The sequence below is a fragment of the Onychomys torridus genome, chromosome 13 (assembly GCF_903995425.1).
Source record: "Onychomys torridus chromosome 13, mOncTor1.1, whole genome shotgun sequence".
In the NCBI taxonomy this organism is placed as follows: Eukaryota; Metazoa; Chordata; class Mammalia; order Rodentia; family Cricetidae; genus Onychomys; species Onychomys torridus.
The window spans coordinates 28,142,197-28,159,490 of record NC_050455.1 but is presented as its reverse complement, the minus strand read 5'-3'; the positions used below and the strand labels follow the sequence as shown (position 1 = coordinate 28,159,490).

At 46.7% G+C, this 17,294-nt stretch overlaps 1 long non-coding RNA gene across 1 annotated transcript in view; it reads right to left on the bottom strand.

The window, feature by feature from the left end:
* LOC118594613 overlaps positions 1-17,294 on the bottom strand; it is a 200,629-nt gene that overhangs the window by 69,364 nt on the left and 113,971 nt on the right. Inside the window, exon 5 of the long non-coding RNA XR_004946390.1 lies at positions 4,451-4,602. This is a non-coding gene — a long non-coding RNA (uncharacterized LOC118594613). The remainder of the gene's footprint in view (positions 1-4,450; positions 4,603-17,294) is intronic.

Here is a 17,294-nt window from a genome sequence, read left to right as displayed (position 1 = left end):
GATCCCATCCAAAATCCAATGGCATTCTTCACAGAAGTAAAACAAAACAAAACTAAACTAAACTAAAATTCATATGGAGGCACAAAAGACCCCAAACAGCCAAAGTAATGCTAAGTATAAAGATCTGCTAGAGACCCCACAGTGCCTGACCTCAGATGACACCACAGAGCCACAGGAACTGAAAATGCCTGGGGCTGACATAGAAAATGGGATAAAATGGGGGAGCCAGAAAAAACCAGGTCACAGGGCTCCAGCTGCCTAAATTTTGGCAAAAATATTAAAACTATATGCTGGAAAGGAGACAACCTCTTCAGCGAATGAGGCTGGGAAACCTGGATATTCACATGTGGAATGAAACTAGACCCACAGCTCTCACCCTTCATAAACTCAAAATGGGTCAAAGATATTTTTTTAATGTGTCTGGGTGTGATGCCATGCACCTTTAAACCAGCATTTGGGAGGCAGAGGCAGGAGGAGTTGGAAGACAATAGGTCTACAAAGTGAGTTTCAGGACATCCAGGAGGAATACATAAAGTCAATCAGTCTGTCTATCAGTGTGTGTGTGTGTGTGTGTGTGTGTGTGTGTGTGTGTGTGTGTGTGTGTGTGTGTGTGTGTGTGTGTGAGCTTGCCAGAGTTTTTGTGTATCACGTGCATGCAGGAGTCTCAGAAGCCAGAAGAGTTGGATCCCCTGGGACTAGCATTACAGAGGTTGTGAGCCACCACGTGTGTTTGGGGGACCAACCCCCGGTCCTCTGCAAAAGCAGCAAGTGGTCTTTACTGCTGAGGCATCGCTCTCCACCAGGTCAAAGACCTTACTGTAAGACCTGAAACTTTGAAACTACTAGGGAACATTTTAAGAAATAACACTGGCCAGGCAGCAGTGGCACATGCCTTTAATCCCAGCACTTGGGAGGCAGAGGCAGGCAGATCTTTGTGAGTTCGAGGGCAGCCTGGTCTACAGAGCAAGACCCAGGACAGGCACCAAAACTACATGAAGAAACCCTGTCTCAAAAAACCAAAAGAAAAAGAAAAAAGAATTAACACAGAACAGACTTTCTGAAAAGGATTCCAAGAGCACAGGAAACAATGCCAAGAACTGACCAGTGGGTTCCATGAGATTTAAAAACTTCTGCACAGCAAAGGAAGAATGAGCGCCAGGAAAAGCTTCACCACAAGACAATGTGAACACAAACACAGCTCTCACCTCAAGGGGAAGAAGGGATGGTTTATTCTAGAGCCAAATCTGAATGGCCATGGCCCTGGAACACTGATTCAGGTTAGACCAAATACCATGTGCCAATCTGGTCATGGTTTCAAGTTTTTATAGGAACAGAACAAAAAAAAAATCATAAATCAAGGCACTCTCTAAATCCACTGGTAGAAACAGGGGCATGAGTAACAGTGGAGACACCTCTGTTACAAGCTTCAGATGCTGCTGCCTGATGCGCAGGGTGTATTTGTACATCCCAAAAGGATTCACCTCACAGTCACAAGGATGTTGAGTCACACACAGAGGTGTTCAGTAAATGGCAATTTAGGGAACTAAAGATAGCCCAAGATAATTTGGCTTCCAACATGTAACATCCAGCTCTCCACAACCACGGTTTAGTCTATCAATAGCCTTGTAGAGTTTAGCACCAGTTTTTCTGAGCCCCCAACCCTGAACCTCAGCTCGCAACAGGTGATTAACATCTAGAATATATAAAGAGCTGGAAAAATTAAATAACACAACAACAAAACCCCAAAGAACCCAATCCAAAATGGTCTGGTGCACTCACTAGATGGTTCTCAAAAGATGAAATGTAAATGGCCAATAAATACTTAAAATGTTTTCATCAATCTTAGCCATCAGGGTCACGGCTGGGAAACCCCTTTGAGATTTCCTCTTAGCCCTGTTGTGATGTGAAACCCCTTTGAGATTTCCTCTTAGCCCTGTTGTGATGGCTATTATCACAAACACAAAGGACAACTGCTGCGTGTGTCGAGGCCCTTAATCTCTGGAGGCAGAAGCAGAAAGATCACAGAAGGGCCAGCCTGAGCTACATAAAGAATTTCAAGCAAACAGGACTATGTAGTGAGACCCTGTCAGAAACAAAATACTCGAAAAACCAAAATAAATAAATAAATGAAATGAAATGAAAACAAACAACAACATAAAACAAAATATACCACCCAGCCAACAAATGCTGGTGAGGAAAGAGGAACTCTCACACACAAATGGACTGGTCAGAATGTGAACTGCCACCCTCACTAAAGAAGTCAGTATGGAAGTGCCATTTAAAAAAAAAAAAAAAAGGCACCACAAAACCATACCATTCCCAAAAGACCCCAAGCTAACACATCACCAGCACATCCATGTTCACTGCTGCATGATTCACAATAGTTAAGAAAGGGAACCAAAAGCCAAGCAGTGGTGGCGCACGCCTTTAATCCCAGCACTCGGGAGGCAGAGGCAGGCGGATCTCTGTGAGTTTGAGGCCAGCCTGGTCTACAGAGTGAGTTCCAGGAAAGGCTCCAAAGCTACACAGAGAAACCCTGTCTCAAAAAACAAAAAAAGAGAAAAAAAAGGGGGGCGGGGGGAGAACCAGCCTAGATATCCATCAATCCAATCAACAAATAGATAAAGAAAATGTGGTACATAGAAACAGCAGAAATTTATTCAGTTGTAAAGAAAAAATGAAATCATGACATTTGAAGGATCATCAGCCAGTGAAATTAACCAGACTCGGAAAAATAAGAAAAACATCACTTGTCTTCTCTCCTGCTGAATTCAAGTGAGCACACACGCACTCATGGGTGGGTGCGTGTGCATATGTGGGTATCTGTGTGACTCTGTGTGCGTGTGTATATGCCTGCGTCTGTGTGTGTGTCTATGTCTGTGTCTGTATGTGTGTGTGTGTGTGTCTGTGTGTGTGTCTGTGTATATGTCTGTGTGTGTGTGTGTGTGTGTGTGTGTGTGTGTGTGTGTGCGTGTGTGTGTGTGTGTGTGTGTGTGTGTGTGTTGAAAGGAAGAAGGGAGAACTTAAGGAAGGGAAGGGGAAAGAGAGAGTTATGGACTAGATGTGACTTGAAAGGCTGAAAGGAGGGCTACAGGAAGGGCAGGGAACCTGCAAGGGGGCAGGGGAGATGGGAGTACCAGGTGTGTGTGTGTGTGTGTGTGTGTGTGTGTGTGTGTGTGTGTGTGTGTAATGAATACAATTAACATGTATGTATGAAAATGCTGTAATGAGACCCTGTCCACTATAAGACTGACCAAAACTTTGGGTTGCAAATTTAGCTCAGTGGTAGAGCGCAAGGCCCTGGGTTCGATCCTCAGCTCCAAAAAAAAAAAAAAAAAAAGACAGACCAAAACTGTACCGTGTACTGTGTTGCTAAGCTGTTATGGCCAGTATGTCAGACACACAACATCACTGGGGGTACAGTTAAAATAAGAGCTCTCTATGTAGCCCTACCTGTCCTGGAACTTGCTATATAAATCAGGCTGGCCCTGAACTAACAGAGCTCTGCCTGCCTCTGCCTCTCAAGGGGTAGGATTAAAGCTTTGTGCTACCAGACCTGGCTCCTAATGGCATTTTGATTTATGATATTTTTAACACTTTTTTTAAAAGACTGATTTATTTGTTTGCTAGTTTATTTATTGTACATTGGGTTCTGCCTGCATGTATGTCTTTACAAGGTATCAGGTGCCCTGGAACTGAGAGTTACAGACAGAACTGCTGTGTGGGTACTGGGAATTGAACCCAGGTCCTTTGGAAGAGCAGTAGTGCTCTGAAACACTGAGCCATCCCTCCAGCCCCAATTTATAATATTTTTGATTTATGATGGGTTCATCAGGACATGAACCCATTGTAAATTGAGGGGTTCAAACAGAAACTGGATTAAAGAAAATTAAATTGAGCTAGGCACATTGGGATACATTCATAGTAACATCCAGTTACTGGGGAGGCTGATGTGAAAGGATTGCTTGCGCCCAAGAGTTTGAAGTCAGCCTAGATAAAACACACACACACACACACACACACACACACACACACACATATACAGAGAGAGAGACAGACAGACAGACAGACAGACAGATTAACTTTAAAAAAAAGTTGTGTCTGCGACACTGAGAACGGAGCAGCCTTCACTATCATGTACAGAGCTAAGTCTACTTCTAACACAACTCTGACAGGAAAGAGCAGCTAGGCACAGGGAGCCATGGAAGACTTTGAGGGGCAATGGCGGCTAAGAGGTAAGCAGGGATCTCGAACCAGGCAAGGTTCTGAGTCGTAAAGCTAGGATCTAATAAGACCAGTGGCAATGTAGACAAGCAGAGACGGGAAAAGCTTTGTGTAAACCAACAAACAGTTTGTGGCTGGCAGTGTGGCTCAGTGGCAGTGTCCTGCCATGTGTAAGCGCAATCTCCAGTACCACAGACTTCAAGGACATAAACTAACAGTGGCTTACCTGGCTGGCCCAAAGCTCAAGGGCTGTGCAGGTGAGAGCACTCGATTATGCAGAAGGAGTTTAAGGCAGGTCGTGGACTCTGGCTACCACAGGGCAGGTAACAGGATCGTTGAAGATAACTCAGTGATGTGAGATGCCTTCAGGACGCAGAGCTGGCAGGGATGAGGTGGAGGAGAGAGAATGAATAAGAGAGGACAGCAACCCAGACACAGGAAAGACTGAAAATGTCACGAGGAGCAAGAAGAATGCCACAGACAGACGGCAGGGGAGCGGGCACGGACACACAGCAACAGCTGATGTGGGGGAGGCCAGGAAGGCACCAGGATGGAAGGATGGATGCCAGGGAGGTTCCCAGGCCAAGATGGGCCCAAGCTGGAGTGGAATGTGTCGTCTGGAAATACAGAGTTAGACCTTGGGAAGAGAGAGAGAAATAGCCATTTAGCATTTGTTATAAGAGCTGGAAGGTATTTGAAGGCACCCCAAAACATGAGGTTTGCTTCTCCAACCTTGAAAGTACACAGGGGAGCTGCAGGTGGTAACATACTCCTATAGTCCCAGCACTAAGAGGCTGAGGCAGGAGGATGGCAAAAAAAAAAAAAGAAAGAGAATTATACATGTGAATGTTACCTTAATAAAAATATAAATGCCCTCTAAAACGTATGTTAATCAGTAGAAATTCTTTTGTAAATGCAGACTCTGAGCTGGAGAGATGGCTCAGCCATTAAGTGCTTGCCTTGTCTAGAAGATCAGACCAGCACCCATGTCAGAGAGTTCCCAGAAGTCTGTAACTCTAGCTTCAGAGGATCTGATACCTTTTTCTGGTCTCTATGGGCATCCCTCTAGGAATGACGCGTAAGTGTCTAATAGAACATACAAGGATTTTGTGCAACTTGTAATCATGTCATTTTAAGATTTATACAATTTTCACTTGCAAAAGCAGGCTGAGGAACTGGAGAGATGGCTCAGTGGTTAAGAGCACTGGCTGCTCTTCCAGAGGACCTGGGTTCCATTCCCAGCACCCATATGGCAGCTCACAACCATCTGTAACTCCAGTTCCAGAGGATCCAACATCCTCTTCTGGCCTCTGTGGGAAGCAGGCATGCACATGTTACTCAGATATACATGCAGGCAAATTACCCATACCAGAAAATAAAATGCAAAGTGAAGTGAAATTCTCTTTTCCTGTTTACTTAAATTATTTCTGAGCCAGGCAGATCTCTGTGAGTTCGAGGCCAGCCTGCAGCCTGGTCTACAGAGCAAGATCTGGGACAGGCATCAAAGCTAAAAAGAGAAACCCTGTCTCAAAAAACAAACAAACAAACAAAAAAACAGATTACACATTTAGCCAGGTGGTGGTGGCACATGCCTTTAATCCCAGCACTCGGGAGGCAGAGGCAGGTGGATCTCTGTGAGTTTGAGGCCAGCCTGGGCTACAGAGCTAGTCCAGGACAGGCTCCAAACCTACATAGAGAAACCCTGTCTCAAAAAAAAAAAAAAAAAAAAAAAAAAAAAATTTCTGAGACAAATTCTTACTACGGCCTCAAATCCATGATCCTCCTGCCTCAGCAACCCAAATTCCAGGACTACAGATGTTCATCATGAGAAGCTGTGAAGTTTTTTTGTTTTTTTGTTTTTTTTTTTTTTTAAGGTACTGAAGTATTAAAAAATGATCTGAAGAAATAGCAATACATAGCAATAGAGGAGGTTGGCAGAAATTGGACAAATGGCCTGGCATTACTAAAGAATATATACCTGTGGGGAATGGCTGAGCTACTGCTGAGGAAAAATTCCAGGTTAGAACAGGAATTGTGGTTGTAACTGTGGGAGAAATACTGCAGATGGTTACAGCAGCTCTCTTGCCTTGAAGCTCGGTGCTGTGCTGAGGTCATTTACTCTCCCTCACAGTCCCAATGAGGACACTGTGACTCAGAGAGGTTGCCCAGGGCCACACAGCTTAGACTCGTATAAATAAGTACCAGAGCCAGTGAACCCCGGTCTTCATGGCCAGTGTGCAGAGGCTGAGGATCCGCATTCTGTCCTCTCTCTGCTACCATTTTGTTTGTATTTCCTCACGGAGCTCAGTGCAATATCCTTGCCAGCAGTATGAGAATTCCAATTCACTCAATTCTGTTTTACAAATCTGGTATGTGCATACCCATTTCCAAAAGGGCAAACTGAGGCTTACCAGAACTACACAGTCTGGATTCAGTGTTCACATTCCCCTGACTCCAGACTCAAGTCCATCTGCCCCTGCTTCTCACTGAGGAACCATCGTTAATCAGACTTTGCCTTGAGGCTGAGTAACTTCTCACCATTTGCCAAACACATGCCCCCTCCCACCCCTACCCCACCCCGCCACTCTGCTCTTTGTCTGGTGGACACATGTTACAGTTTAAACCAATTCAGAGTTTAACCTGTAATCTTGGTGTCAGTTGGTGGCTAATAGCTGCCATGTAATTGTAAGAGGTGCACCAGACCTCCGCAGGTGTAGACAAGTCACAAAGAAACATGCTCCACATCTTGGTCTTCTAGAACTATCCATCCCCAGATCATACACCAAATTGTATGCAGAATGCCGCAAAGCCTTCTTAAGATCAATCTTTGTTTCCAATGTCACAGCAAAGAAGACACCAAAAATAACTCCCAGCAGCAGCTGATCAATTGTTTCATTTTCTAGCTGAGATCTGTTCATACAGCATTATGACCAATGCCTAAAATACTGTTATTTTGCCAGGAGAGAATTCTAGAAACAAGGAATTACATGTCTGACAAATAACACTCCGGATTCCAGCCTCCATCTCCTTCCATTTATTTAAACACGGTATTTTAAGTCATCACTACTTTTATCTTCCGCTAGAAGCCGGATTCTCTGACCTCCCTTTCCTGACAGTCCCTACAGCTCTCTCCTCCTCTCCTTCCTGGCTTCCTGGGTGATTTCCATGCCTGCTTCTGCCTGCTTCGTAAGACGCAACAGGAGAGCAAGAGCCTCTTGTCTCCTGCTCTGGAGACTCCGGGCCTATTCCCTTAACAAAGCCTGCCCATCTCACACAGGCAGCATCCCAAAGAAGAGTCACAAGTCATTGACCAGGGACTGGCGGGACACAGAAGAAACTCAAGCTCTGCTGCGCTTCCGTGACCCGCTCCAGGAGACCCGAGGAAGGAGACACGCAGAAGAGTACAGCAGTGTAAAGCCTCACTTTATGACTGGGTGGGTTTAGCTCTCAGCTTTGAGCAGAGAGCTCCAACACCAGAGTTCAATTGGAACTCCCTGGGTGGGGGGAGGGGCAATAAGCCAGTAGCAGCCCAAGTGACTGTCCCTGAAGGTCCATCCACTCCCTGGTCCAATCGGAGCTTCCAGCATGGGCCGCCAGGCACCATCATGATACACCAGTGGAGAGTAAGCCAGAGAAATGAGGGAACACCAGGATACCTCCCAGACCATCTCCAACCAAAGACGGAAGGGGGGCCATTTGAATGAATGAATGAATGAATGAATGAACGGCTCCTAAATAAATGGCCGTCAGTCAGTGTGTTCAGGGCTCAGCCCAAACAACTCCTCAGCATGCTGGGAGGGAATTTTGACACAACAAGAACAACCACTTCTCTGAACAACCCCCCACTTCCAGCAAGAAGTTTGGAGAGAAGGGGAGAGGGAAGGTCCCCTGAGGCAACAAGGATCCTGGTTCTGGCCCCATAAATGGAGACTGAGAGAGGCCCATCCAAGGCTTTGAGGACCTTTTTGGGGGCTTCCAGAGTCCAGGGTGATGATTTGGTGTATGTACGCGCACCGTGAAATGAGGACCCTGATCGCGTCACTGGGTACATCCATCACTGAGAGCATGCTTTGCTCAAAGGGTAAGAAAGTCCATTCACTCAGCCACCTTCATTATAACAACACTGTTAAATGCAGTCACACCACACTGTGCATTACACGTGCGCATTTACTCCCCCAGAGCTGAGAGTACCCACACTTTCACCAACATCTCTCCCACTCTGTAGCCCCAACAACCACATTCTACTATTTCTGAGTTCTTTTTTTTTTCCTCCTTTGGTAAGGTCTCATGTAGCCCAGGCTGGCCTCAAACCTGATATACAGCCAAGAATTATCTTGAACTCCTGATCCTCTGGTCTCTACCTCCCTACTACTGAGACTGCAGGCTTCTGCCAGCACGCCTGGTTTATGTACCCTAGAAATAGAACTGAGCTCCATCCACGGCACTCTGAATTTTCTCTAAGCCTTAAGTTAGGATTCCGGCTTTGCCCAACGAACCTGCAGAAAACCCAGCCTTCCTCTGCCTTCCTTCTTCCGGGCTATTTCAGTTGAGCAGAACCAGGCGGCCCCGTGTTGCAGTTTGCCTTAGATCCTGAGAGCAGTGAAGTCCCTCTCCCTGCTTCCCCCAACAGCCGCTAGCCCTGGTCTATCAAAACAAATTCCAAAGCCTCTGTCACATCAAGACAGACCCACACAACAGCACATGTGGGGTGAGGCTGAGGGACAGGCAGCGGGGCCACCTCAAAGGCAACAGACTGCTCAAGGCACCAGTGGTTGTTTTCACGGAAGGACGTGACCCCAGAGTCCCCGCATTGCCACTCAAAGCAAAACTCCAGATCACCTCCCTCCTTCCCTATGATAGCTCTCCTCCCACCCCTGGGGAAACATTGCCGCTCCTAAGCCACCTACTAGTTCACTTCCTCACACCCCTACCTCCAAAGACATGACTCTGGTAGTTGCCAGTGTTTGATGAAATGCTGCATACAGAATTTGTAAAAATAGTAACCAAACAGAAATGTACACCTTGAACGAATCATTCCAACAGATGCGACTTAATGGCATTTATTGTCCTTCTCTGGTCTGGGACTTTTCAAGCACTCTGCTTCCAGCGGGCCAGGCTGGGAGCTGTTTGATGATACCTCTCTGGCCAATTCCATACTAATTAAAAGACCTTGGTGTTCTGGAGGTAGCAGCTTTGCATATGGATTTTAATTACCAGGCCCTAGTTTTGCCAAGAAAACACAAAAGGCTTTTTCTGGCTGGATGCTGAGGTGTAGAGGGAACACATGGCTTACATGGGAGGGAGGACAGGAATCCAGAGCAGGAAGCCCAGCAGACACCCCCCCTCCACCCCTTAGCTCCCCCCACCTCTGTCATCTCTTCTGAGGCCTGTGTACCAGCCTTATCCTAAGTCCTTCATTCAATGCCTCTGGAACAAAGGGCATTCTCACTAGAAATGGCATAGCCATCCTGGACTGCACATCTCCCTGGGCCTTCTCTGAATTGCCCATTTTTTCACCCCTCTGGCCTTCCCTTGATTTAAGATCAAAATCTTTTGTCTCTTCCCCTACTCACAGAGCTGGCGGGGTGGGGTGGGGTGGGGGTGGGGAGTGAGGGGGAAGAATTAATTTTTGGCTACCCAGAACCCAGTCCTCCGTCTCTCTCCCAGTCCAGCCATCCTTGCATGACCAACCTGCACAATTAATCCTTCCTGCCCTGGTGTTTGTCTCAAGCATGGGCACGTGATCCACTGCACACCTGGGCAAACATGGTATCTATCCAAGTCAGGGTGAAAAGTATTGTCTGCAGCGGTCACGGAGAAGAGGAGATCGGGAAAGAGGCATCCCAGGGAAGACAGAACTGAGGGGGCGGGGAGGGGGCGTTAAAGAAGGAAGCTACAACACTGGGCAGTTGTCCCTGATGAATAAAGCCATTCGGGAATAAATCCACTCAGAATTTTCTTCAGGACTCTAAGTTATTAAGTTATTTTTGTGTTTGCACAGGCTCCAGCTGGGCTATCAATTTACAAATACAATCATCCTGTCTGGCGAAAATAAGATCGGAGGCAAGAAATTAAAACGGTACCCATGCCACAAGGAACCACACTTGAGTCTCTGAGGGGCCCTAGAGATCTTAGCCATAACCAAAGAACTCAGAGCTGGGAGAGCTAGCTGTTAGAGACAAAGCATCCACTTCAACCGCCTTTGCCGACTGTTCCTACACAAGTGGGCACCGGAAGGCCAGTAAAGGAATGCGGTCCCACAGCAGCCAAGTGACAAATTGTTCTTCTCTTTTGCTGGCTCAGAGTCTCATGTGTAGCTGGGGTTCCCTCAAGCCTTAACTGAACACTGCAGCCCTCCCTCTCGAACGGTCAGCTAAAGAAAGCATCTTCCCCGTCTCTTTATGTGGCAGACACCTCTTCCAATCCCTTCCTGCACGGATGAGCTCCACCTGCTGCGACAGTCTCTTCCGTAGCTTTGGTTTGATTGACACAGGCAGCATCCCAGTTCCTCCTGCTCACGAGTCTGCCCTTTCAGATGCTCAAAACCTTTTCTTCTTCAGTCTATGCCACTTACAGACACTGAAGAACTCCACACTACTCACCCCTGCATCCTTTTAACTTTCCGCCATCAGTTACCTGACCAACTTTTCTGTATTTTCACAAGTAGTTCAAATACATTAAATTTTTACACTCTGCCCACAAGTGTGTTCTTCTCTCTCCCTCTCCCTCTCCCTCTCCCTCTCTCTCTCTCTCCCTCCCTCCCTCCTTCCCCCACCCTCTCCTCCCCTCTAAAATCAATGTCTCAGAATTTAGTAATCTTTATCTGGTTAAACAGGTATTTCTTCCTATGGTTAGACCTCAGCTACCTGAAATATTTTTATGTGTTTTTCAGAGACAGGGTCTCAGGCTGGGCTCCAACTCCTAGGTAGAAGCAATCCTGCCTTGACCTCCCAAATGGCTGGAATGCACCACCAAACCTAAGGTACCTGACACATTTCCAAACGGCTCAGGGTGGTCATAGAAAGTACGTTTAATTGTCTATTTCCTGCAGATTCCTTAAGCGACATGATCAGTTATTTTCACTTCCTGTGACTAAATTCCCCTATTTCTATGTCAGATTAATGCCGTTTGCCAGTGTTTAATGTTAGCCAAGATCTGGCAACGCACAGATGGAACCCTTCACGCAAACGTGAAACAAGGAAATTATTCTCTGGAACCCAGCATGCAGTTGGAAGCCCTCAAGAACGGCAATAATTATTTTTATATTCCTGTCAGAGTGTCTTGTGAATTTACAGGTTGTCAGAGAAAGAGCTGCATGAATCTGGATGAGATTCACAAACTCTTCCAGATTCACGTTCTGGTCCAGGTGAGACCATTTATTAGAATGTTGGGCTGGGAAAGGGGCCGGGTGATTCAGAAATAATTGATAACTTCATCATCTGAAGCAGCCTTTTGCAGAAATCTGCAATTTCTCATGAGTATCATTTGATTGGCAGTGTCTTCTATTACCAGAAGTTATTCTGGGGGTGAGAAACAGGAATTAAAAATAAGATAGGTATTTATGATGGGTTCAAATTCTAGAAGGCTTCTCTTAGTATCATGATTAACATAACTAATTCGGTTATTTTCTCTACAAATCTTTCTTCTGAATATTCATCTTCAGAATGACAATTCATTACGGACCAAACAATGGACCTTTCTCAGCCTGCCTTCTCTATTCCACTAGGGAAAACTGTATATCCTCATACACACCTCCTCTGTTTCCTTCTCTTTCTCTCTTGCCAGCATTGCATCTGTCCTGATGATGCTCTTCTTCCAAGGGTCAGAGATCTGGCCTCTAAGGAAGGTAGGTAATCCAACCCTGAAAGTGTGAGTGCTTTACTGCTGAGGAAGAAGTCAGGAAAGAGTAAGGAGGAGCCCAGACTCTCCGTGGTTTCTCTAACTAAGCTGAGATATCTGCTCGCCAAACGTACATGCCTGGAGTCACATATCGGAACACTGGGTGACCTTCAGGGCTCATTCAGAAACGGTAGCAACCGGTCAAGCCCACGTGTTCCACTGCATTGTTCTACCCATCACTCAGCCCATCTTGAAATTTCACCTCCCCAACAAGAATTGCTGCCTTGGCTTTGACCTGTGGCCCCGCTTTCTGAATAGTCAAAACTAAGACGTGGACTCTCTCTAGCCCAGAAATGTTCAATCTGTCATCTGTGGGCCACCTGGAGCAGACTTTCTGGGGTAGCAAATAGGAAGGAAAGTTCCTGGCCCTGCTCCAGTGTGGCTGTTAAACCCACTAAGACATAAGGGACACTGATCCAAATTTATCCAGTGTGCCCCAGGTCTAGAAAGGGCTGGAGAGGGTCTTCCTCTTGGTGCATCACCTGCACCCCTACAATCCCAGTCCCCCATGGGGCTCCTCTTTCACCTCTGAGGTCCTCCCCATTTGCCTTTTTCCTAAAGTAAGATTAGATTCAGGAACCCAGCTGCATGCATGGTTCCTGATTCCAAGTGTGCACTGAAATTCTACCAGATGGAAGATCCGGAGAGCCTTCGAGGAGACAGAAGCAGCCTGTGCTGGATTCCGACCCCTCTCATTTGTTCCGTTTAATTCTCACACTAAGGCTACACCCATATATCAAGACAGCACAGCCAGTGAATTCCACAAGGGCAGAGTGGGCTACCTATCTCCACGAAACCCATCCTTAATGTAAGACGGCAGCTTTCTCCTTTCCAGCCATGCCACACCTGTGCTGCTCAGTTCAATCCCCTTACTTGGTAAACACTTGAACTACTACTGTTTGAGAACTTTCTACTCTCCCTTCTGTGTGACCTTAGCCAAAATCCATTTGTATTACACTAGTATTATTGAGTTTCTCTTTTGTGACTTTTATCTTTTCACTAAAGAGGTGGAAAATGTCCCCACACCATCACAAAGGCACAGTCTGTTTTGCTGAGAGTTGACAGTTTAAACTGAACTTATAAGCACTTTCCATGAACTACTCGATCTCTTTCCAGATATTTCCTCATTCAGTCCGCATTAATTTCATATTTTTATTGTTATGCATGTAAGTATTTAGTCTGCACGTATGCCTGTGCATCATGGCCATGCCAGGTATCTGTGGAGTTCAGAAAAGGGTGTCAGACCCCCCAAGACTGGAGTCACAGACAGTTGTGAGCTGCCATGTGTGTGTGCTGGGAATTGAACCTGGGTCCTCTGAAAGAGCAGCTAGTGCTCTTAACCTCAGAACCATCTCTTCAGCCCCTCAATCAATCCCCTTGAAGGGGAATGGTCCCAGTATCCCTAAAGATATTGTACCCCCCAGGTGCTCACATCCCTGATATAAAATGATGTGGTATTTGTGTGTAACCTGCATCCTTTCTTTCTCTAAATTTCTCATAATACCTAACATGAGGTAAACACTACTAACTTATTATGCTGTCTTGTTTAAGGAATGACAAGGAAAGAGTTGGTATGTTTTTAGTCTAGATTTAATTTTTTTCTGAATATTTTCCATCCACAGTCTGTGATTGTGGGAGCCATGGATATGGAGGGCTGACTATACTATTGCTATCACCTACTGAAAAGTGCTGAGGGCTTTCTGATCACAGGTCTAGAATCAAAACCTCTGGGTACCCCCTCTCTGCTCGTGACGGTGATTTTCCCCCACTGTGGCTATCTGATACCACACAAGTAACTGTCCCTAAGTCCACTGAACTCGGAGCTGACCCAAGTCAACCCACAAGGAGAGTGGACATGTTCAGCCTCACCACCCTGGCCTCTTGTTGCCTCAACCAACCCTCTGCCTTTTGTAGGCTTAGTTCGGCAGGCCCTTTGCCACATGGTGCCCTGTATCTAGCCAACACTTCATTTCAGGATAATGCATGCCGTCTTTGTGTCTCGCTTTCTTATGAGCATCCTTGCCACATCAAGCCAGGAGCTCATTTCCCCCAATATTGCCTCCACAAACGTCATCCACGCCGTCTACCCTAAAGCCCTGCTTTACACGCTTTTATCCTGGCATCTGAAACGTGTCTGAGAGCATCCCAGGAGACTCACAGTCCCCACCACAGAAGCTCCATGTTGGACCTTTCACAGTTGTTCCTTTGAAGGCCTCCAATCCCCCAGTGACCACTTGTCTCTTCTTAGTAACTCTGTGCGGACTCTATTTCCTTCCGTCTTTGTCCTGTGCTTTTCAAGCCGACCAAGATCGGGGCCAAGGGACAAGGTTCACTAATTGGCTTCAGCATACCACTAGTTTCAACATGACATGTGTCAAGCTCCCCATTTTATCAGGCTGGAACCATCCCATGATGGTACTCTCCCCATCCTAGATCCTTAGGTGCTGGTGACTTGCCCCCACCCCAAGCTTAGCTTAACTTTTAATGTGAAGTTGGCTTTCCAACTATCTCATTCTCCAGGCCTGCACATCTGGAACCATTCACAACGTGGTGGTTGAAATTTCCACTAATTCAGATGGAATGCTAGGGATGGAGGCCATCGGGAGGCCCTCAGCTTCCCTCAAGTCCAGGCAAGTCACTCTACTGTAAGAAAGGCATGTGTCAACAAACATCCTAGAAAGGCCTCACAAGAGCAGAACCCTCAACTCAGGACGATGGAGAATGGGGAAGTAGTTCAGCTCTGGACATGGTGGCCCTGACAGAATGGTGTGGGCAAGGTTGTAGGCTAAATGTTGTCCCTTCAAAATTCACCTTAAAAGAATAGGCATCTGGCCGGGTAGCAGTGGTGCACACCTTTAATCCCAGCACTCAGGAGGCAGAGCCAGGCGGATCTCTGTGAGCTCAAGGCCACCCTGATCTATAGAGTGAGTTCCAGGAAAAGCACAAAGCTACACTGAGAAACCCCATCTCGAAAAACCAAAAAAAAAAAAAAAAAAAAAAGGAATCTGCGGCTGGAAAGGTGGTTCGAAGCACTTACTCTTCTAGAGGATCAGAATTTGGTTCCCATAACCTATGTCAGGCAGCTCACGAAACTGCCTATAACTCCAGCTCCTGGGGATCTGACGCTTCTGGCCTCCACGGGCACCTCACTTACATGCATATACCCACATGCAGACAAACACACCTACACATAATTAAAAATAATGACAGGAATTACATAAATCTTTTTTAGTGATAGGAAGGTACCTCCCCTTTCCCTCTACACTCTCCCCACTTCCCACCCCCAAATTCTAAAGACACCATGAGCAAGTAGCTGCCCTCTGCTAGCTGCAAAGAGCATGTTGGCATCTGGACCTTGACCGTCCCGAACCCCCAACTGTGGGAAATAAAGCTCTGCAGCACACACACACACACACACACACACACACACACACACCCCGCCTGTGTTCTTTTGTTACAGAGCCCAAGCTTACACCACAGACATCAAGCTTGCCCGTTTTGGATGAAACATAGTTACAAGCTAGAATCCAGACACATGCCCCTCTTTGTCTACTCAGCCACTGTGCCTAGGAAGGGCACAGATCGGGAAAGCCAGCAAGGAAACTGGAGAGGAAACACATACACAGCCATTCATCCCCCCTATCTTCCCAATAAACACAGAATGACTGTCTTATTACAATCGTGAATACTTTCCGAACAGCCTACCTACCTGTCTCTAAACACGTGGAATAAAAACCTGGCAAGGCCAGGCGGTGGTGGCACACGCCTTTAATCCCAGCACTCGGGAGGCAGGGCCAGGCGGATCTCTGTGAGTTCAAGGCCAGCCTGGGCTACCAAGTGAGTTCCAGGAAAGGTGCAAAGCTACACAGAGAAACCCTGTCTTGAAAAACCAAAAAAAAAAAAAAAAAGTATTTATCTGCTGAACAAAGAAAGGCACAGAGGCAGTATGCAGGCCATGGTGGGCCTGGCTTTCCTGTTTCAGGTGGCATCCTGCTTTCTAGGCCTTTCCTCTGGGACAGGAGAATGGGAAGTTGGAAGGTTCTGAGTGTTTGTCCCACGAACGTCATATCTCTAGTAGCCGGTGCCATACTCATCACACGGTAAGCGTGACTTAGACACATGTATCCTGGTGAGTTTATTTATTTATTTTTTAATTAGTATCATTGGGTCAACTTGACACAACGAGAGTCACGTGAGAAGAGAGCTCCTCAACTGAGAAAACACCCCCACCAGACTGGCTTGTGGGAAAGCAAGTGGTACGTTGTTTTGATTAATGATTGATGTGGGAGAGAGCACAGCTCACTGTGGGCAGGGACACCCCTGGACATGTGGTTCCAAACGGTGTGAGAAAGCATGGAGAGCAAGCCAGTAAGCAGCATCCCTTCACGGCCTCTGCTTCAGTTCCTGTCCCCAGGTTTCTGCCTAGAGCTCCTCTTGACCTTTTGGTCATGGTGCTTCATCATGGCACCAGGAACCTAACTATGACAGTGTGCAGGTGTTCATGACTAAAGGAGCTGGGGGAGGGGCAGAGCTCATGAAGACGGTTCCATGAGAGTGTGGCCAAGAGATATAGTGAAACGTCAGGATAGGAATCTGCTGACTCTGGAGAAGCGTGAATGTGGCCACCAGAGGGGAAAGTGAGTCTGTACATCTTCAAAGTTTAGATGGCTCATGGGACTCTTGATGGCACCTGGAAAGGATGCTACAGGAAGAAACCAAGGTCCAGCACTTATGGGGATTGTAACCCCAAGAGTACATACGTATCCCTGTTCTTCCTGAGCAACCAAGGCCCATGTGATCCCCATAGAGACTCCGTCCTCCCACAATATGCAGCGGTATTTAAGAGGAGACTGTGTCCCAATGCCACACTGAGCCTACTCAGAACATGAAGGCTGGGAGCACAGACCCAGGCTTCCACTCAAATCCCAGTCCTATCCCTTGGTATGAGTTAAACAAAACCTACCCGAAGAGGAAGGTAGCCAGGTCACAATCATGTGACCTCACCCACACAGAAGGTATCATTCTAACATCTAGAAACAATATAGTTCCATAAACACTGTAGTTGATCTTGAGGTCCATGGACTTGGCTAGACTCCATAACAGAGACTGAAGGGAGCAGGCAGCCATTGTCCACCATACCCACCCACTCCCAGGTCTGCAACCAAGCCCTA